We start from the raw sequence: 24,022 nt of genomic DNA on the forward strand, positions 1-24,022 counted from the left end.
AAGTGCTTTATAGGATTTGCCATGTGATTCCAATTAAAGCCAGTTACAAGTCTAACTCTTTGAATATTTAGATATTAGCAGCTGACAAACAGCTGCATATATAATACTATTTACAGTGCACAGCAAGGAGTTTTGTTGGTCCTACAAAATGTAGGTACTATGCTATATGGTCTTGAGTGCTCTCTACTGGTACCTTATCTATTAACTAGCTATTTATCTATATGAAGCTCTCTTGTAGCAGTAGACATTATAAATGTCTATTACTCTGTTGCTGAGAGGGCTTTTCCTTTTTTAAAAGCAGTAAATGGTTTGCATAAAGTTGACAGCATTTTTGCAATGAGCTGCTGCAGAGTAAGCCAATCAGCAAAGGGAATACAGCTGAACAAACAAAACCTACAATTTGCTAACAATGTCATTTCTGATTATACTGAAACACAAGTATGAAGTCTCATGATGAACAGAATTTGATTTGTAGGATTTAGTCTTTTTCAATATGCAGAGTACAGTACTAAAATTAATTCTATAGCTAATAAAATAGATAGTAAGAATTACAAATTCTTACTAAGAAGCCTATACAAATGTAATATTTATGTTACCACTGAGAAAATCTATTTTAATATGTGGTTTAATATTCTAAAATATCATACTTGTTAAAAATGTATTGCTGAAACTATTAAGGAGTTTTAGTTTTTTTCCTTTAGGGATAAATCATGAAGTTTTTCCTCAAGGCTTATTCAGGCAAAACTCTTGTTGTCTCCCATTGACGCCAACAGGAATTTTGACTGAATATGAATTTCGAAGTCTGGATGTTTGGTGCAGATATTCAGATGAATTTAGGTGCTTATCTGCTTCTTTGGTTGCCTAAATGCATTTCAAAGTCTTGCCCTTAGTAAACAGTAAAAGACTAATACAAGGCACAATTTAGCTTAAACCTACATTTGAAATCTGCTCTCAAGCCTCATTTGTGGATTTGTCAGGTGGCAATTAGTGTGGAGATGTACTCCATACAGATTTGATTGCAGAACCAGGTTTTTGTTTAGGGATGGGGGGATAGATTTTTACTGGTTAGGAAAGCATGTATAAGAGTTATTCTCTACTTTATAATGCTTAAGAAAGTGCCTATTATTTATTCCAGTGAGACCAGTAAGCAGAAGACTAAAATAAAAAGGCAGAAGGCCAAAGTGTCAAAGTGCTGTTAAAGTACATGAAAAAAGCAATCCGCTTGGGCTTTGTTGTAACACATTTAATAATGAGCTTCCCATATTTAGACACAAGAGATAGCAAATTCAAACCCCCTGGAAAGGTGGTGATACAGTTATACAACAACTTACAAAAAATGTATTTATTTCTTTATTGCTACCTAAGCACCCTATGGTTTCTGTAAGAAATCTAATGATCCTCTATACTCTAATGCACAGAATAATCTGAAATGCTTCTATAACTCCACTAATTAGCAAAATACTACAATAGCAAAATCCCTTCATTTCATGCTAAACTTGGTGTTAAATACTAACAACATTTAACAAAAAAATCCCTACAACACTAGTGTATTTTGTTGCAGGATTCATCTCTCTTTTAGAGGTTTTCAAAAACCTTCCAGTCAGTACATAAGATAGGATACATATTGTCAGGGATAAGTTGTTAAAGTGAATTTGAAATGTGCTTCTCAAAATATCATTTACACATTTACCAGATGGTAAAATAAACATGTAAATTGTTAGAATATACACCAACTTTATACTACAATTTTATGCACTGTAGAAATGGTGTAAAAATTGTTACATATTGTGTTACTTGCTCATTTAATAGTTTATTAGCTTTTCAAAAAATAAATTTGGAGAATGGGTTTGGTTTTAAAAAGTCAGACTATGCAGCATTTTTTTAAACACACTTTGTAGATCTCATAAATTTTTGATAAGGTCAAAGATATAACTAGAGTAACAAGAACTTGGTTTCTAAGGGTTTCTCAGCACCCAAGTTGTCGTACCCTAACTTAAATTGATTTTAAAAAAAGATTTTGTTAAACAAGTACAAATCTGTGTGAATGCTCATTGGTTTAAACTAGCTTTCTATCAGTTTCAATTGCACCTGTAAATTACAATTAAAACAATTTTTAAGAAAATATCTCACTTTTAATTAAACCAGGACAACTTTGTATGTAGACCAGCCTAAGTACTAACAAGCTACAGTGCTGCTGGAATTCTCTCTCTCTCCAGCCACCACTCTCACTCAAAAACAAGTGTAAATTAATACTTTAGATATGACCAAACAGAAGGCACATATTAACACAATTTTGCATTGAGAGTGGGGCCTAATCCACAGAGGATTAGCAACACAAGGAGAGTGAAAAAAGCTTATAAATCACATAGTGATCATTGCCCTTCATTAAAACCGATGGTTCTGACATACATTCAATTACTGGTGATCCTGATTGAAGAGATTGAATAAAAGGTTATGTTAACTACTTTTGCCTGTTAAATATCCAGCCTTTCCAACAGGCCATGCCCAGACAATTGTTGTGAGCACCCATATGTGAGTTCCACTTCACTATTACATTTCATCTCTTCTGTCCCCAATGCTAGAAGATTTGGGCTTATGATAACTCTCTTGCTTTGATTACTGTAACCATCTTGTAACACAAGCAACCACCTCTCAAGCACCCGCCTTGTGGCCAGAGGTAACTCTACAGCACCCTGCCTCTCTGTTCTCCCCCAGTCCTCCCCCCACCCCCTTCTTCAGGGCACTTTAAGGCAGCACTCAGGTAAGAGGTAGCTCAAATAATCCCCTCCTGCAGTCCAATTTATTGAGTCCTCAGGTGCACAGTGGCATGCTAGACCCTAACCCCAGTTCAGTGTCTTGCTCCTGATGGTCTAAAATAACATTAAGTCTTTAAAAATAAAACAACTCACTCAATCCTTGTTCTCATGTCATTTTAGCAGAGGCCAATCTCCCTAAGGACTAGCTTTCTACTTCCAATCATCTCCTGCCTGGAGTTTGTCCTTTTCCAGGGGACTGGGGGGGAAGAGGGGTTCCTTTGCAGTCTGCCTTGAGAGCTTTTCTCCTGCTGATTTAAGGAATTACAAGAACATTCTAGCTCCCTACAGTGTCTGCCACCATAACTTCAGTTTTCTGTACTTCCCCCTTCACTAAAACTTCCTTCTCCCTTTGTTCTGGAATCACCAAATTCCCCTCAGGTGCAGCTAATCCTGTAATCAGGGTTGATTTAGGCCCAGGTGTTGCAGCCCATGGAACAAGTCACTCTGTTGCACCTCTCCTGTTTCTCCAACATGCTGCTGTTTTAGTATAATTGTTCACTGGGTGTAGGAACAATTTTTATAGTGGCCATGCTGAGAGCCATTGAACCAAACTGTAAACCCTGTATATGATGAAAACCACTTAAACCAGGGGGTGCAGTAGCATCCTCCGCATTCCTAGTTCCAGTGCCTACGACTGGGTGATTATTGCAGCCCTCAAGACCCAGAGTCTTTGCAGTGGAATGAAGGCCATTTTAGCTGGTAAATAATGTAGGATAACTTTTGGCTGAGAATTGGCTGCTGAAGTCTAGCACTATTTTAAATTCTTGTGTGCACCTTTTTCCATAGCTGCCTGGCTTTTGGAGAGTCCCAGAGCATATGCATCAGGGTTCCTTTCTTTTTGTCATAGCACCAACAAGCATCAGCAAACAAGGCTTTTATCTCTGTAGTGTCCAGTACCTTTTGAATAAAATCTTATGTCCACAATAGAGCAGTGGTGTTCAGGTATATCTGAGTTACCACCCAAAAAAATAATAGCTTGTCACCGTAAAGAACAACTATATGTATATGGATTTGAAGAAATTTGGACCCCATTTCTAGATATATTTGGATAAAAATGCTGAGATAGCTCAAAGAATTCCAGGCCTCCATTCCACCTACCCCACCTCTTCCCTAACCCCCTTTTCTCCTCTCCCTATCAGGGATACTGGAACCACTTTTATAGTCTGGGTGCAGAGAGACATTGAACCAAACTCTAAACCCTGTATATAAATGGAAACCACTTCAAGTCAGGGGTGTAGCTGCACCCCCAGCACTCCTAGTTCCAGCACCTATGCTCCCTATTCAGGTATGTCATCTCTTATTGTATTTCTGTTACCCTGCCCTAACATGTTGTATCTATGTAGTACTGTCTGGTTTTGCAACTTTGACCAATTGTAAAATTGCCTATTTCCATAATTCTATTGGAGATCCGTATCTGTGCAGTATTTGGGAACATACAGTCTGTAAGTCATTTACCTTTTTGTACATCTCATTGTTTTGTTCTTTATGAAAATCAATAAAAACATTAATCACAAAATGCTGCTGCTGAATCGTTTTCCTGTCACACCACTCAGACCATAGATGGCACTCTTCATTATCCTTTGCCACATCAGATTCAGTCTCTTTAACCTCACCTTTGCGAATTATAAACTGACTTACATGTTTTAGTTTTAGACTGTGCACTCAGCAGAATTTGTGAATTGTTTGCTCCTTAGGAATGAATATATCAAGAGAGACCAGAAGGGGGCCAAACAAAAATGGCTGCATGAAATCTGAGCTTTGAGGGAATAGCAAAGTAAGTACCTCCATCAACCCTCTAAACCACCTACATTCTCTGAAAATACAGAGCAGATGGTTGCAGATGACAAATTCTCCTCCCTCCCATCCTGTCCCCTCAAAATAATCTGAACATTTAAAAAGGTATTTCACTAAGAAGATTGTTTCTGGCTCACAGCATGGAGAAACCTCTCAAATTCCAAATAAGATTTTAGTCAAGTCAGGCAGAAATCCTAGGGCTAATGAAAAGGCAATAAGAGATGATCTGACAACAAAGCATCTACCTCTAAAGAAGGAAGTTACTGACTTGGAAGAGAGTCACTGTGCTAGAGACTGGTCTTGGACTGAGAAGCAACAGAGAGACAGAGCTGCAGAACCAGGTGGCACTGATGGAGCAGAGAGAGGTTCAGCTTAAATTGGATGATGTAGAAAACAGAGTGAAAAGTTACAACATCAGAATTAAGTGACTGAATGAAAATGCTGAAGGAGGAAACCCAATCCAGAATGTAAAAACCTTAACTGTGAAATTGTTAAATCAGAGCGCTCTGGAAGAGGTGGAAATAGAAAAAGCACATAGGGTGCTGTGCCCTACAACAGGACCTAGCAAAAATAATAGACCCAGAGATCTAACTGGGAAACATCACCATTATTAGCAGAAATACTCAATTATGGAAAAAGCCAGAGAGCATTCAGAGCTCACACTCAAAATCCACAAGCTGCAGTTTTGCCATTACCTCTTTTCCCTATCCTTTAAAAAGAGAAGAGAGCTGGAGAAAATTACAGCAACATTCATCAGGGCATATATCTACTACAGGTGGTGATTCCCACTTAAACTCTCATTCAGCTTCCAAAATCAGTATTACACAGTATGAGACTTTAAATGATACACTCCAGTCACTTGGAACAGAACTCCAAATCTCAGACACACAAGAAGATATTAAAGAGGTATAAACCAAGAATAAAATGCTGGAAACAACTTGGCAGACGATGAAACCCAGAAAAGGAGGATGGGGGGGGGACTTTACTGGCAATGGCAAAAGTGAAGCTGAACAGGAGGAAACAGATACCTGAGGAACAAACTAAAGGTAGTCCAGAAGGGACCTCTAAATAGGGTTGCCACCTGTTCAGGTTCTTGCAGGACTGTCCCTTTTCTGAGGTAGCTGTGCCAGGAAATCTGGATGCTTAGCATACATTGCCAGCTGTCCAGGTCTATAGGCTCAGAATCATCCAAAATGTCCCAGTGTTTTGTATTCCAAAGGTTGTAGAGTAACATGTTGAGGTTAGACAGGAAGGTTAATAGTATGAAGTGTGTTTTAACAGAGGTGATCATAACTCTGGTAGCTGTGTTCTTTATGTTACAAAGTAGAGAAAGTAAAAGACAATAAGGAGGGAACTGGGATGAGTCCCAGGGAGATTGGAGAATATAGAAAGTGGAGGGGAAGAACCCTTAGGGGTTCTGTGTAAATCATCCCTATGTAACTCAAAGGAGCAGATGGCAATCAGATGGCAATCTTATTTTACTAAAGGCAAAAGTCTAGGTCTCAAAAGTGAAGAATGTAATTACTTGGATTGCAAGAGATACAGTCCAAGTGTAGAATGTAGAGAGCACAACCATTTGGACACTGGTTTACATGATATGTGGTGTTTTATTTTTAACTTTAAAGTAAGGGGAATACAAGAGAGGGGAGAAAACTGGGGAGGTGGAGAAATTATTACAAGAAATAGACAGGTAATTTTACAAACAAAACCAAGCCCTGTGTAGGCACATAAGTACCAATACAACATTATTAGAAACAAGAGAGACATTGGCCATACAAGGGTTCATGCCATCAATCAGCTAAAGAATCACAATTTCAAGTTTTTCAGTAAATTAATTGTTATTCTCAATGGCTCTTCCTTTTAAAGTAACATCTTTGAATGTCAAAGGACTAAATAATATAGTTGGAAGGGGGAGGGGAGCAGAAATCCTTGCAGAACTTTTTTAAAATAAAATCCTAATCTCATTGTATTCTACCTCAAGAAACTCATGTTCAGGAGGGGCAAATTCTAGAAGTAAAAGGTAATTGACTTTAGCAGACACATCTTTGCTTCAGCCAAAGAAAAGAAGATTGGTCATAATACTTACTAAACATGTACCTTTTCAGATTAAAGATTGTTTAAGGATAAGGAAGGAATGCTTAGTATGTTAAAGGCCACAATCGCTGGGTTATTAATAATAGTGGGCTCAATGTATCCTCCCAGTCAAGAGCACTGGGATACATTTTTAAGGACTCCTTTTAAATAGTTCAATACTCTGGAGATGAGAAAATTATACGTGGGGTAGATTCTTTAGTGGGATACATCTGATAAAAAGCAAGGAGGATATGGAAGCACGTGCAGCATTGAATTGTTGGCACAGAGAAATCAGTCTCTCTGATTGCTGGAGAGAATTGCATCCAGGGAAAAGGTTACACATTTTATTCACATCGTCATCAGTAGAATAGATGTAATGTTAGACTCCAAATTCTTAATGAAGCAGACAAGATCTACAGAAACTGGCACAATTACATGGTCAGAACATCCACAACTAGAAGTAATATTTGAATGCTGGGATTAGGGTGACCAGACAGCAAGTGTGAAAAATCGGGACAAGGGTGAGGGGTAATAGGAGTCTATATGAGAAAAAGACCCAAAAATCGGGACTGTCCCTATAAAATCGGGACATCTGGTCACCCTAGCTGGGCTAGGAGCCCAAGATTTTTTTTAAATGTCTCCAGGACAAATATTGGGTTGCAGCAGTTAAAATGAACACTGCTCAATACTTTGCAATAAATTATATGGACAATATAAGAAGAGGTCTTCTCTAGGAGGCAAGTAAAGCAGTATTTAGGGGCCAGCTGATAAGCAGAGCCTCTCAACTTGAAAAAAGAGAGAGCTCAAGACAACATAGAACTAGAACAGGAGGTAAAAAGGTTATAAGATTCATAAAAACACAGGTTCCAAAAAATGTATCAACAGCTAACTAATATTAGGGGAAAATTGACAGACGCACTGAAAAAGCCTTTAGTTATTCAAAGCAGATGTGTTCTGAAAAAGGAAATAAAAGTGATAAGCTATTGTCGCAAAAGTTTAAGAATATAAAAGGGCCATACTGGGTCAGACTAATGGTCCATCTAGCCCAGTATCCTGTCGTCTGAAATAGATCAGACGTCCTAGAGGGAATGAACAAAACAGGACAATTCTGAGTAATCCATTCCCTGATGTCCAGCCCCAGCTTCTGGCAGTTGGATGTTTAGGGACAGCCAGAGCATGGGGTTGTGTCCCTGACCATCTTGGCTAATAGCCATTGATGGACCTATCCTCCATAAAAATTTATCTAATTCTTTTTTTTTTTTCCCAAAGTTAAACTTTTGGTCTTCACAACATCCCATGGCAACGAGTTCCACAGATTGACTGTGGATTGTGTGAAGCAGTACTTCCATATGTTTGTTTTAAACCTGCTGCCTAATTATTTCATTGAGTAACCCCTGGTTCGTGTGTTATGTGAAGGGGTAAATAACACCTCCCTATTCACTTTCTCCACACCATTCATAATTTTACAGACCTCTATCAAATCCCACCTTAATCATCTCTTTTCTAAGATGAACAGCCCCAGTCTTTTCAATCTCTCCTTATATGGAGATTCTTCCATACCCCTAATCATTTCTGTTGCCCTTCTTTATACTCTTTCCAATTCCAATTTATCTTTTTTGAGATGGGTTGACCAGAGCTTCACAGAGGATTCAATGTGTGGGCATACCATCGGTATGTATAGTGGCATTATGATATTTTCTACTTTTACAGTCTGTCCCTTTCCTAACAGTTCCTAACATTGTTAGCCTTTTTTGACTGCTGCTGCACATTGAGCACATGCTTTCAGAGAAATATCCATGGTGACTCCAAGATCTCTTTTAGAATGGCAACAGCTAATTTAGACCAAATTATTTTGTATGTATAGTTGGCATTATGTTTTCCAATGTGCATTACTTCGCACTTATCAACACTGAATTTCATCTGTCATATTGTTGCCCAGTCACCCAGTCTTGTGAGATCCCTTTGCAACTCTTTGCAGTCAGCTTTGGACTTAACTATCCTGAGTAATTTTATAATCTGCAAATTTTGCCACCACACTAATCACCCTCTTTTCCAGATCATTTATGAACATGTTGAACACCATAGGTCCCACTACAGATCCTTGGGGGGAACCCTACTATTTACCTCTCTCCATTTTGAAAACTAACCATTTATTCCAACCCTTTCTTTCCTATCTTTTAACCAGTTACTGATTCAAAACCATCCCTCTTATCCCATAACTGCCTAGTTTGCTTAAGAGCCTTTGGTGAGGAACCTTATCAAAGGCTTTCTGATTCAAGAGCAACTTATTATTCCACCAATTAAAAACAAGCAGAAAAAGATAATTACACATCCTAATGAAATGTGTTACTATTGCTGTGTATTATAAAAACCTGTATTCCTCAGATACTCCAAGCTCTGAAGTTATTACAAAATATCTGGGAGTAACAGATTTTCCAAAGATAAACACAATCAATAAAGACACTTTAGATAAAGAAATAACAGCAGATGAAATCTTAGAGGCAATAGCAGGTATGAAAAGTGGTAAACTCCAGGAACTGATGGCTTTCCAGCTGAATTTTACAAGATATTTAATGGGTCCCTTGAGAGGTACCTTCAAGGCTATTTTGTAGGGGAGACAACCTATGAAAGAAGCTACTGTGTTTTCCCCCCCTGCAGTTGGCAAAGACTTTACCCTGTGCAGCTCTGAAAGGTCCCTATCACTGTTGATTCATGTCAAAGATCTTAACAAAAATACTAGCTAGCCGTTTGCAATCCATGTTCTCAGCTTATATAAATGCAGATCAAACTGGATTCATTAAGGATAGGTAAATGTCAGACAACAGTCATAGAGTACTTGGAATCATCCATAATGCTAGACCAAAAAAAGATTGATTTCTCTCGTTGTCGCTTGACGCAGTGAAAGTCTTTGACAGAATAGTCTGTTTCAAGTCCTGCCCCATAGGGACATCTGCCTCCAGTTCCTTAAAAGGATAACTGCTCTTTACACCAGCCCAAAAGCCACTGTGTGAATTAATGGGGTTAAATCTCCCATTTGAATTACACAGAGGGACTAGGCAGGGATGTCCATTGTCTCCTCTACTTTTCTGGACTATCCATGGAGCCTTTTTCATAGAGGATAAGGAACAACAAATCAGAGGAATTAAACTTGCAGGAACACATCAGAAAATAGCACTATATGTAGATGAGGGAATATTATTTTATCTAAATTAAATATTTGCCTAAAATTGGTTACTAAAGAAATCCATGATTTTGAGAGAGCCTCTAGATTTAACATAAATTATGTCAAATCTAGAATGCTAGCTATACATTTTCCAGGCTCTGAAAATGTATTTCTACAGCAAACATTTGAGCACAACTAGGCAACAAATTCTATAAGATAACTGGGAATTCAAATCTTAAACAAGCTAGAAGAGCTCTATGATTCAAATGTCAAACCACTACTTCAGCAAATAAAAAAAAAAAAGATCTGGCGTGCTGGTGGAAATATGCAATTTCTTGGTTGGAAAGAACATTTTGCTAAGGATATCTTGTTTCAAAATCTTTCTGTGGTCATCCCAGATAAAACCCTAACAAGAATATAGAAAATGTTATTAGAATTTACATGGAATAAGAAAAGACCAAGACTGAGTGCAGATACTTTGTACAGACTCATTAAACAAGGTGGACTAGCTATTTTAAGGGTATGTCTACACTATGGGATTATTCCGATTTTACAGAAACCGGTGTTTGGAAACAGACTGTATAAAGTCAAGTGCATGCGGCCACACTAAGCACATTAATTCAGCACTGTGCATCCATGTACCGAGGCTAGCGTCGACTTCCAGAGCGTTACACTGTGAGTAGCTATCCCATAGTTCCCACGGTCTCTCCCGCCCATTGGAATTCTAGGTTGAGATCACAACGCATGATGGGACAAAAACAGTGTCATGGGTGATTCTGGGTAAATGTTGTCAGGCAATCCTCCATCCGTGAAAGCAACGGCAGACAATCATTTCATGTCCTTTTCCCTGGATTGCCCTGGCAGATGCCATAGCATGGCAACCGTGGAGCCTGTTTAGACTTTTTTCACTGTCACCGTATGTCTACTGGATGTTGCTAACAGACGCAGTACTGCAGTGCTACACAGCAGCATTCAGTTGCCTTTGCAAGTTAGCAGAGACGGTTACCAGTCCTATTGCACCATCTGCTGCTTTGGAAATTGGTGATGACAGTTACCAGTCCTATTGTACCGTCTTCTTCTGTCATGGGTGCTCCTGGCTGGCCTTGGTGAGGTTGGCCGGGGGCACATGGACAAAAATGGAAATGACTCCCCAGGACATTCCCTTCTTTACATTTTGTTTAAAGGTAGAGTCAGTCCTGCCTAGAATATTGGGCAAGCCTACTAAAGAACCAGAGAGGACAGCCACTCCGGGTCAGAGCCCCAGACATCCCGCAGAAATGATGAGTTGCATGCCATTCTAGGGGGTGCCCCTGCAACAACCCCACCCCTTGCTTCCCTCCTCCCACACCACTTCTGGGCTACCGTGGCAGTTATCCCCCCATTTGTGTGATGAAGTAATATAGAATGCATGACTTTATTGAGATATAATGGGGGGAGGCAGCCTCCAGCTGCTATGATATTCCAGCCAGGACTGCATCTTCAGGACACAAAGCTTAAAGAAGGGAATGACCGGGACTCATTCCCATTTTTGCCCAGGCACCCCCGGCCGACCTCACCGAGGCCAGTCCGGAGCACTCACGGGATGATGAGGGCCTATTGCACCGTCTGCCATCAGGAAGGGGAGGGGATGCTGCTGTTCAGCGCTGCAGCACTGCGTCTACCAGCTGCATCCGGTAGACATACAGTGACTTTGAAAAAAGGTGAGAAACAATTTTTTTCCCTTTTCTTTCGGGGGTGGGGGAGGGAGGGAGATTGACGACATATACCCTGAACCACCCGCAACAATGTTTTTGACCCTTCAGGCATTGGGAGCTCAGCCACAGATACAAATGCTTTCTTCAGACTGCGGGGACTGTGGGATAGCTGGAGTCCTCAGTACCCCCTCCCTCCCTCCTTGAGCGTCCATTTGATTCTTTGGCTTTCCGTTACGCTTGTCACACAGCACTGTGCTGTGGACTCTGTATCATAGCCTAGAGATTTTTTTCAATTTTTGCATTTCTTGGAATGGAGTTCTGATTAGCACAGCCTTTCATCCCCCATCGAGAGATCAGTTCCGTAATCGTCCCGCTCGTCCATGGCTGGAGTCTGTTTTCTGATTCTGGGAGCTGCATGGTTCACCTGCTGATCGGGCGACTCCCTTGCTAGCAAAAGGAATATTCAAAAGTTTGTGCGGTCCTTTTCCTGTCTACACTTGCGCACTGCATCTGAGTTCAGATTGCTGTCCGAGCCGGTCACAGTGCGCTGCACGTGTGAGGATGTACCCGGAGCCAATACATCGGAATTGCAAGCCACATAACCTAATCCAAAAATGGCGTCATGACCTGAATACCGCCAAATAGTCCTTTTCATTCCGCTACTCCCCTCATTGGAGGAAGATTCGATACGTTAAGAGTCCTTTTATGTCAAGATAATAGGGCTTCCTTGTTGGTGGACGGGTGAAGGTTGCTGCGATTTAATGCACTGCGCACTTTAGTACTACCAACGTTAGTATGAACCAGGCCCTAAATTTCTGTGTACTTATCAAGCGAATAGCTCCTAAAGCAGTGTATATTTGGAGGCATCTAGCTCTACCAAAATATGCGGTCCTTTAACATTGACCTAGATAAACCAGGAAGTAACATTCACTATGGCCAGCCAAGTTTCAACTAATTAGTAATATAATCATTTTATAAAAATCACCCTCCAGAAAAGTAACACTTCCTTTAGAAAGTATGCTTTGGGTTAAGATAGAATAAAGACGAAATTATTCCCTTGGAAGCACTGTCGATACACAGTAAGAAAAAGTTAATCGCACAGAAGTCTTTATATCTCCTTCTGACAAGTTAACGGTTCGTTAACAGTCGTAAGCCTGGCTGTCCCTGACCAGAGACCATCAGGCGACGGTATTTCAAATCTTGAGGAGGGAAGTTTCTTCTGTGTTGCTGTTAGTTTCTTTGGTGTTGTTCACTTCTGAGGGGTCAGCAGGGACCAGTATGTTGCAACCAGTGTTTCTCTCCAATCTCTTGATACGGTTTTATATTCCAAATAGTTATAGTACTAGTGTAAGTGAGTTAGGCAGTTATGTTTGTTTTCTTTTTTGCAAATGATGCTTCGGCTGGAAGGAGTCTTATGGTCATTTGGGCTGAGGCGTTCAAATTTGTATTTCTTTTTTTTGGGGCTGACAAAGGGGGATTTTTATTTGTTCTTGAAATACTTAGGGCTGGGAGGGTTTCCAGGTGCCTATAGCTAACACCCATTGTACCTATTCATCCCTTTTACTTTACAAAGGTAAATTATTTTACTGTTTTTTCTCTTAATTAAAGTTTCTTGTTTAAGAACCTAGCATTGTTTTTTTAATCTGGTGTGGCCTCAGGGAACTGGGTCTGGTCACCTGGAATTGGTGGGGAAAGGAGGGAGGGGGAGGGGCTAATTTCTCTCTGTGTCAGATTTATTTCGTCTGTCAGAGAGTCTGGGGGGGGAGAGAAAGGAGGGGGGAAGGTTAGCATTTATCCCTCTGCTTTAAGATTCAGGAGTTGACTCACGAGTGATCTTCCAGGGGTACCAGGAGGGGAGCCTGGGAGAGGGAACGGTGGGGGAAAGGGTTTACTTTCCTTGGGTTAAGACCCAGAGGATCTGGGTCTTGGGGTTCCCCAGGCAAGGTTTTGGGGGGACCAGAGTGTACCAGGCACTGGAATTCCTGGTTGGTGGCAGTGCTACAGGTTCTAAGCTGGTAATTAGCTTAGAGGAATTCATGCTGGTACCCCATGTTTTGGACGCTAAGGTTCAGAGTGGGGAATTGTACCATGACAGACACCTATTGCAAATAATTCAAATCTTAACCCCTATAGTGCCCCAGACAGGTTGAAAGGCTGGGTGAGCCATGGAATACATATGGTTGGCCGAGTATTTAGTAAAGAAACTTTTCTAACTCAAATAGCTTTACCTGGCCCATTCTCCCATGATACCGATACTTTCAAGTTAGGCATTAAGTTTCTCAGCTTTCTAGAAAGACTGTTTTATACAGGAAGTTAATTTTAATAGAAGTGATGGCATCTGGTCAAATTAAGAAACAAAAAAAGATACATATAACTAATGTGTATCAATCTTTGCAGGCAACTTTCCTAACAAAGAAATGTCCATATGTGATATGCTAGGAAAAGGACCTGGATAAAAAAAATTACCCAAGAGGAATGGGGTTTGACCTGGAAAAGAGTACCAGCAATCTCATTCTGCAGCACAATAAAATAAAATTTCTTTAAAATACTGTTTCAGTGGTGCCTTACACCAGTCAGGTTATAAAACAGAGAGAGATTGAATGGGGATAAATGTTGGAGGAATTATGGTGAAAGAGGAAATGTTATGCATATAGGGTGGTCATGAGCAGTCAATAGAGAGTATTAGGATGCAATCCATAACTAAATCTCACAAACTGTCAGATATTTATTACTAAATGATTCTTTGGTAATCCTCCTGGGGCTTCCTGGTGGATATGGTCACACAAAAGGAAATGAAGACTTCATCTCTCGTTTGTTGGTAACTGCTTGGCTACCGATCGCTGAGGAAGAGCAATAGCCTAACTGTAGACGAATGGTTCAAAAAAATATAGGAGGTTGTCAAGGTAAAGCTAACACACCAACGACACCAGCCAATAACAAAAATAGACAGAAGACAAATAGATGCTTAGATATTTGATTACCTTTTACTCCATAGCTATTTCAAAAGCAGTAGCCACGAGACAAGATTTTGCCATCAAACGCTGAGGTGTGGTACCCAATGAAGTCAATACAACTTGTAGACTCAAGCAGAATTTGACCCATAGAGTTCCTAACCTAAACTCATCTTGGGCAAAATTCCCCTTGTGCAGAGGGCTAGCACAGAAGCCAACGTATAACCCACTCATTGTGGTACTCTGATCCTCTCTAGTGGTGGGTGGGGTTAGTGAGCTTGCTACAGCTTTGGCTAGCAAAGCCTAGGTCTTTTACCTCAGGTTAGTAGGGACTCATGGTTTAAGAACCAGAGTAGAGCTGGGCAAACTTTTTTAGCCAAAAAAATGCAGATTTGGGGCAACCAAAACACTTTGCAAATTTGTGTCAATTTCAGCAAATTATTTCATAAAAAAAATTCTGAAATGTTGAAACAGTTCATCTCAACATAGTCAAAATGAAACATTACAACATTACAAAGCTAGTTTCACAAAACCATGGAGGAGGGCCCCTTGTCAATCTAGCCCTTCATTTCCAAATTTCCTTTGCTCTTATTTTAAAAATGGTTAAAAATGCCTAGAAACTAAATGAATCATTTTGTTCAAACCAAAATGAGTTTTTCCTGACTTTTCAATTCACTGAAAATTTCAGTTTCAGGTTGACCTGAACTGAATTTTTCTTTTCAGTTTTTCGAAACTGCCAGCTCTAGTCCAGAGGTCCCTCATTTAATCCCCACTGCTGATGACCATTGCAGGGCACAGCAGAACATATGCACCACTTCAGTCCTGTTTAAGATTTATGAGATATAATTAGTGCTTAGTCATAGAGTTTAGACATTCTGCTGGCCCTCTGTGAAGGGGGAACGTGATCCTTAATGTAGGGCTACGTTTCAATAATAGCAGAGGCAGAGGACAGATTATTGAGCAAATCACATATCCACATGCGTAACTTTATGTGTTGTATACATTCCCACTGGAACTATTCACAGTGTGTAAAGTTAAGCAAGCATGTGTGTTAATCTTTGCAAGATTGGAGCATTATACTCCAAACATCTATTTAAATGGTCAGAATAAAAATAATTGTCCTGCTAGGTTTTAAACAGCCTATGTGAAAAAGCAGGTCATATTTGTTGCTAATAGAAGTCTTCTACATTGGACCACCTGGAATTGATCAATTACATTTAGACTGTAAATAACTGTCTATGTCTTACAAGACAAGTGAAGATTCACACAGCTACATGTAGAAAATTTTTAACAGGATTTCTTTTCTCTGGTGATGCAGTTGATTAAATAACTTAACAACTAATATGAACAATTTCTCAGTCTTTGGTCCTTTCTATGCTTCATACACTTCGTGTTCCGATTTACCTATAAATAAATTGAATTGATTTGTAATTAAAGGAAAAATTGTATGGAAGTAAAATGAATTAAACTTATATGAGACCTGTAAAGTTAAAAAAGCTAACATTTCAGCTTTATCTATTAAAAATTAACCTTCTGATCCTATGTAATAAATAGAAAGACTATCTATAAAACTCCACTGTTAAGAATGATAATTGAAGATTTCAAAATTAGGAATACATCTGACTTTAGGTGCAAATATTGTACATTTCAGTTGCAGGATTGTATACTATGTGTTTATGTCATATGAAACAGAATTATTTTAATCAGAAAAGTGAATAAAAGAATTACAAATGCAAACAAATAGGTCATAAGATTATGCAAGATGTCTTTACATTATGCCTTTGTAAGTTTTCGAAACATTAAAAGGAAAATTGAGATAGAAGTGGGATGCAGACCTGTTGAAAGTCTCTGGGTGAGGATAAAAGGGGTAAAAACCAAGGGTGATGTCAAAATTTCATGTTTTCCGAGCTCATGCAGTCCTCCCGCACTGATAGGGCACAGCTTAATGCATGGAGGCATTCAGTGGCAGAGGCCAGGAAAGCATTAAGTGAGCTCTTAACTTTGTTTATTTTGCTCCATTATCTTTCTGGGTATCAATCAGTTTGTAAGCACCTAGAAGATGATAAGGTGATAAGTAAGAGTCAACACATTTGTCAAGAACAATTCATGTCAAACCAGCTTAATATTCTTTTCTGACAAGATAAGCTTTGTGGATAGGGGTGAAGCAGTAGATGTGATATATCTTGACTTGAGTTGGCTTTTGAAAATGTCTCTCATAACCTTCTCATAAGCAAACTAGAGAAATATAGCATAGATGAAACTACTATAAGGTGGGTGCACAACCGAAGTCAGAGCATACTTATCAAAGTATCACAGTCAAGCTAGAATGGCATCCTTGGTGGTCTTGCAGGGATGTATCCTGGGTCCAGTACTATTCAATATCTTCATAAAGGATTTGGATAATGACATACAGAGTACACTTTTGAAGTTTGCAGATGACATCAAGTTAGGAGGGGTTGCAAACGTTTTGGCAAACAAGATTAGAATTGAAAATGATCTTAAATTGGACAAATGGATGGACTGAAATAAATAGGATGAAATTGAATAAAGACAAATGCAAAGTACTACACTTAGGAAAGATAATTAGTTGCACAAATGCAAAATGGGAGATGACTGCTTAAGAAAGAGTATTGTGGAAAAGAATCTGGGGGGTTATAGCGGATCGCAAACTAACTATGAATCAGCAATATAATACTGTTGCAATAAAGTGAACATCATTCTTGGCTGTATTAGCAGGAGTGTTGTAAGCAAGACGAGAAACAATTCTTCCTCTCTACTGAGCACTGATAAGGTCTCAGGTGGAGTACTGTGTCCAGTTCTGTACATTACACTTTGGGTAAAATGTGAACAAATTGGAAAAAGTCCAGAAGGGGAACAACAATGATGAAAGGTCTAGAAAACATGACCTATAATGAAAGATTGAAAAACTGACTTTGTTTAGTTTGGAGAGGAGAAAACTGATGGAGGACGTAACAGTCTTGAAGTATGTAAAAGTTTGTTATAAAGAGCAGAGTGATAGTACTGTACACTAAGGACAGGATAAGTAATACAGCAAGGGAGATTTAGGTTAGACATTGAAAAAAAAGACTTCCTAACTGTAAAGGTAGTTAAGCACTGGAAAAAAATGAGCTACGGAGGCTGTGGAATCTCTGACATTGGAGGTTTTTATGAACAGGTTAGACAAAAACCTGCCAGGGATGGTCTAGATAATACTTAGTCCTGCCCCAGTGAGGGGACTGGACTAGATGACCTATGTGGGTCCTTTCGTGCCCTATATTTCTGTGATATCTAAGTAAATTTGGCCCCAAAATTCAACTTTGTAAATGCAAGCTCTTGGAAAATCTAACACCAATAGTCTCTTTGTTTAAATATTTTTAAAAAGAATTAAAAAAAGTCCCTTAGTGTTTGTAAGCCAAACATTTCAACCATGACAACCAGAAAGTGAAATTGACTGTAAATAAAATTAAAACTACATTAGTTTTGATTGCCTTAAAATTAGATAAATGCAAAAGTAAAAAAGTAAGAAATACATTAACTAAGATGTTATTAGTAACACAAGAAAACTAATAGTTTACACAATAGGATTTTTTAAGTTGATGCTATCCCTTCAATCCAACTGTACCTACTTCAGATAGTGTCCAAAGCAAAGGGCAGGATCCTCAGCTGATACAAATCGATGCTGCCCCTATAAAATCAACCTAATTTCGTAGTGTAGACATACCCTATAGATTTTACAGCAGCACAGCTATATCACTGAACTTCTGTAAGGTCTCCCCTGTATCCTCTCTATGCTGATGGGAGAGCATCTCCCACTGACATGGCACTGTGCACATGAGTACTTATGCCAGCAAACTTGTGTCACTCATCAGGGGAGGTGGGGGTGTTTCTTTCACATCCCTGAGTGACAAAAGTTTTGCCAATGTAAGTGCGAGTGTAGATGTGGCCTTAGGGAAAAAAGAGTTCAGTCAAGTTGGCAGTTTTTTAGAGAGACGTTATTAAGGCAAACTATCCCAATGTGTAGGAAAGATAGGACATATGGTAAGATACCCCCTGGCTTAACCAGGAGATCTTCAACAACCTGGAACTCCAAAAAGTCATAATAAAAACTGGAAACTAGGTCAAATTACAAAGGATGAATATAAAAAAAACAACACGGGCATGTAAGGCTAAAATTAGAAAGGCCAAGGCACAAAATGAGATGAATTAGCTAAGAACATAAAGGCCAACAAGAAAACATTGTACAAATACATTAGAAGCAAGGGTAAGATCAAGGATAGGGTAGGCCCATGACTCAATGAGGACAGGAAGACAATAACAGAAATGGCCCAAGTGTTAAATGCCTTTTTTGTTTCAGTTATCACCAGAAAGGTTAGCAGTGATCGAACAACTAACATAGTGAACATCAGTATAAATGGGATAGAGTCAGAGGCTAAAATAGGGAAAGAATAAGGTAAGAATTACTTAGACAAGTTAGATGTCTTCAGGTCAGCAGGGCCTACTGAAATACATACTAGAAAACATAAAGACTGGTTGAAGAGATCTCTGAACCATTAGTGATTATCTTTGAGAATTTATGGAGGACAGGAGAGATCCCAGAGGACTTGAAAGAGGGAAATATAGTCCCTATAAAATGGGATATAAGGACAACCCAGGAAATTATAGAAATGATTTGCTTTAAAATGCTTACAACCTGACAGCAGCCCTGATAATATGTTGATTGGTTCAGTTCAGTTCCTAGTGGGCAGATGTCACCACCCAAACTGGGATACATACTCGCAGCCTTGTATTGAACAGACATGGTCCCAGATCTTCATATCAATGAGAATTAGGTGCCTAAATACTTTCGAAGATCTAAGCCATGAAGCCAAACTACCCTTTCATCTCAAAACATGGGTGAGGCACATTGGTGGGGATGGCTTTGAATATTGTATTGCTTTGCTATCCTTCCAGTCCCATGGCCAGTTCTCCTATTCCATGGATAACCAAAGGCAGAGCTGTGACCTGGAACTAAATTTATTTCAGTGGAGATCCTGCTTAACAACGAATGCCATAACATGGCCCATCAAAATTAAATTTTGACTATTTATATGAGGGCTGTTACATCATGTCATATTTTGATGCGTAATTATAGGAAAAAAAACCCAAGTATTCCAAGGTTATTTATTATACGATGGGAGCTCAAATGACACTGCAGTAGCTCAACAATGCTGTGTTTCCACTAAACCAAAACAATAAAAGCCAATAAAAGTGCATACCTAATTGGTCAGTTCATTAAATATACATGAATCATAGTATTACTGAAATACGCCCTGATCCTGACAATACTTAGGCATGTGACTGCCCAGTGATGGAGCCAAGTTTTGCAACCAGAGGGAAATGGATCATTGGATGCGGATTTCAGAGCAAGTCCACCCAGCACTCATGTGCCCAGGGGCTAGACCTGGCTCCCCTCTTGGGTGTTGTGACATGGTGCCCAGGGTTACAGCACCATTCAGGTTTGGCCCTGCCACCCCCTTTGTCATATGGAGAGTTGAGCATGCCAAATTTGAATGAATGGCATATGGTTTAGCACACAGGATCACAGCACCATGCAATCCCATGCACCATGTCCTGCAGGTTAGGAGCCACAGCTGCCATGTGAGTGTAGGTCAAGCTCACTTTCCAGCCCTGGGTGAAAATTTATATTGTAATCCTCCTTTTGTCAGTGGCATATGTTGAAAAGTTTCTACACATACACCTAAAGGCCACCCCTGTATTAGCTCTGCCGACGGAGACTGTAATTATGCTTAAAAATAATCACTGATTATTTCTTATTTCAATATTAAGAAATAATTGCATGTTAATGTGATATTATAGTTAAGATTTTACACTAAGGTGAAAAAAATTCAGACTGCTATTCCAATGATAGTACTCTGCTTTATTATAAATATAATCCATATTATATATACGGATGTTTTAACTGTGTGAATGGAAAATATTACCTATACACAATAACAAAGCTCTAGACAGTCAACCTATTTCAGCAGGTTAAGAAAGATTCAGCTGATCCTACAGTGATATAACCAGTGTTACGTTAATGTATTCTCATATGTTATCATATATTCAAATAAATACACATTGTGATAATTGAAATTAATCCGAGTACATTTATTTTAATGTGTGGCTGTCTAGATATACGTATATATTTAAATAGCTTAACAGAATGGGGTACTGAATACATGCAGTCTCCTATTTTCCATCTGTTTACAGCTGCTTTATTCCTTAGCCATTTTTTATACCCTTAGCAAGACACACATTCCACTTTGGAGACCACATTTATAACGAGTTTCATCTTTTAAAATGAAAGTTTGTCTCAACTGAGCACAAAAAAAAATCTCCATGCGAAATCTCTTCTCCTTTTCTCCATGCACCTGCACTCTGATTTTTTCCCGTACCCTGATCATTCAAAAACAGTCAAACATAATTTGAGAAAACTTGCCAAAAATAACCACCTTTGGGCCAGTAACAAACAAAAGAAATTAAAGCTTGTAATTTGGAGGGGAATGTAAAAGCACCTGACAGTTCGAAGGGAGAATGAAAGGCTTTTCTTAACCATAATTTTAGCCTCTCTGTTGCGCGACGCTATAATGAAGGTTATGCAAGTTAAGTCTCTCATCATCAGACTTATTCAAACTCAGGTCTGCCAGTTTGAGGAGGGGGGAGGACATCACTGGTCACCAAAGCTCCCCGTGAGGGTGGGGAGAATGAAATCTAGTCACAGAAAATTAAGAGGAACATGTCCCACGTTACGCCTATTATCCCAATCTGTTGTTCTTCTAGCTCCATGAGTTTGCACTGTTCTTTTTGGACAAGTAATACAAGATTTGTGTCTTCTAAGGACCTTTCAGTCTACTTTAGACATAACACATCAAGAGGTGACTAAAGAAGGTAAGAGTGGGTTTATGACAAGGATCAGGTCTACTGCAGCAAACAATGAAGATGCATGAATTTGGTTATGAACATAACTCTTGCATGATTCACTGGACCGAAATGGCCAGAGAAACTTAAAAAGTTGCCAAAGACATCTTTTACCTCTGATCAACCTCCTCACCAGTCTGCTTACTCATGCCATCAGTCAAAATCCTCCCATCGGTATCACTATTCTATTACTCACATTATCCATAAGCCTCTCTCTCCTCTAGCATTCAAAAAACAACATAAGCAAAAATTTCAACCAGTAATTAAAAGCCCTGTTTAAAATGTACAATATGTCATCAAGTATGCATAGCATAATTTTGCAGAATCTGCTACAGAGGAAATCATTGTCTTGTATTTGATGCGGTATTAATGTGAAATATAAGTGAATGCAGGAAATATTACCAATAAAAGAATTTGTACATGGTCTTCTATATTTCATTCTACTTCTTCTGTATTATCTATTTCTGAGGAAATTTTACACTGTTATTTTGATAAAGCGAAAGGAGAGCAACTGCATTTATTATTTTTATACAGGAGCATTAAAATAAAACCCCTTTTGCCTGGAATATTAACACAAATAAAATTTAATATCAAATTCATGCAATTAATTGCTGGTCTAAGAAATTCAGGCAAGGGGTTTTGCTTCAGATAAACTGAAAAAACGCAGCAAGTACATCATCATAAACACACACTAGGGCAAAAACTGTATGCTTGCTATTTTTAGGTGAATACAAATATTTAATGTCAATTAGCCTACGCTTGATATACACACTCACACATCTGTAATATTATTTAAAAGATTGGTTTACCTACCTACGGAACGTAGTAAGCCTTTTCTACTTCTGTGGAACTTTTGATCTCAAATCTCCTGTAGAAATAATTGTGGAATTACACTATTAACCAGTTATGTACAGTAAAGCCTGTTTATGCAAACTCTCTACCCCAAGATGTAGATCAATCCCCAGACATTATTCATTTACTCAGTATCCCGCTAGATTATCCGAACATGTTTATGTCCCTCAAATCATTCCGATAAGCGAGCTGGTGCTGTGTACAAAATTACTGTATATTTTTTAGGCAGAAGCTGCAGTTTATATTTCTGGTTAAGCAAAAAGGAGATCGAGGGTTTACTGTGATCTTTAATTCGCTTTTGTTTAGTGCGACAATTACGTTAAAAATTAACCGAATATAATAACTGGTTTGGCTGATGGGCAATACCTGGAATTATTTCCGACAGTACTGTTAAAATATAGCTGTGTTGTTGCTGTGTCGGGGCGGGGGGGGAGAAGGGGGCATGAAATTCCACCCTTCCTTATAGTAACATAGTCACTTACAGCATTCTTGCGAAATGGTTTGGTGGTTTACCCGTTGTAAATTCTAGGCAGATTTTCAAATGAAGGTCTGTGTCATCACCGAAAATCTGGTATTGGCGCAGGCAAGTGCCCCGGTAGGCACCTTACTGACGACGAGCACAAGAAACACCTAATTTCGTGAGCAAATTTGTGTGCATATGAATCAGACGCTTCCAAGCATGCCCGGCTGCGTGCACCTGCTTTAGCAACCCTACCCATCGAACGCAGACAGCATGGCTGGGAGACTCATGCCTCTCTGAATTTAGCATTACACGGTGAGCGTCTTGGGGGCGGGTAGGGGACTTGTTTATGCAGCTGTCTGCTCCTCAGGAGAGTCCTCTAGATTGCTGCAATTTTTAATCGCATCCTCACTATTTGAAATAAGACTGAGATTGGAGGTTTAAGGCAAAATCTATCAAAACAACCTATTGAACACCTATGCTAGTGTTCAGCCATTGGGTTGCAATTCTGTTTCTCAGTTTGTGCCGCACTTGCCTTGAATCCAAGAGGCTGGACTAATCTTTAGAAAAGCATAGGCTGTTCTCCACCGGCTATGGCTTTAATAGATCTGCTTTTTATACAGTGCTCAAGACTCTGAACTCTTCCCAGGTGGAGGTCAATGGCTGCATTTAGGGTTACAGTTAGAAGAGCTGCTAGATTTGATATTCGAGTGGAGACTGAAAGGGGCGGGGGGTATAGGTAACTAACGCGTCCCTGAACATTTACCTCACAGTCAAAGTCAGTGAGAGATTAAAAGAAATGAAACCACTCCATTGCCTCAGATCTGTCTGTCGGATGGCAACACTTCAACTGCAAAAGCCAGACAGTAACGCGAGGCATCCTCACCCCGGTTTCCCGCCTCTACTCTCTTCCCAGACTACTTCTGCCCCCCGGTGCAGGAGCGGATACGGAGCTGTGCGCAGCTCCTCCAGGGAGCAGGTGCTGGGACGTGGTGCAGATACGCAGCCGCTGCCTACCCCTCCAGCTCTCCCACACTCATTGGCAATGCGGCTCCCCACTTCTGAACCGCCGCTTTGTAACACGCTCCCAGTGCAGGGCGGTGGAAGTTCGCGGGCTAACGAAAGGCAAATAGGTGCGGAGGTTCCTCGCGCTCATTCCGTTCATGCGGCAGAGAACGCGGCCTCCCTGCACCTGCACAGTCCCGCCTAACGCCGCCCCTCCACGAGGGTTACAAGACACTCCTGGAGTCTAACAAGCAGCA

At 39.7% G+C, this 24,022-nt stretch overlaps 1 protein-coding gene across 1 annotated transcript in view; it reads right to left on the reverse strand.

Annotated features, from left to right (window-relative positions):
• The window catches only part of SLC4A10 (solute carrier family 4 member 10), a 334,643-nt gene extending 312,335 nt beyond the window's left edge, over nucleotides 1–22,308 (reverse strand). The window contains exon 1 of the mRNA XM_075070163.1: nucleotides 22,262–22,308. The gene's annotated coding sequence lies outside the window, so the exon portion shown is untranslated. The remainder of the gene's footprint in view (nucleotides 1–22,261) is intronic.
• Between the last annotated feature and the right edge of the window lie 1,714 nt (nucleotides 22,309–24,022).

This window comes from Chelonoidis abingdonii, chromosome 10 (genome assembly GCF_003597395.2).
Source record: "Chelonoidis abingdonii isolate Lonesome George chromosome 10, CheloAbing_2.0, whole genome shotgun sequence".
NCBI classification, from domain to species: Eukaryota; Metazoa; Chordata; order Testudines; family Testudinidae; genus Chelonoidis; species Chelonoidis abingdonii.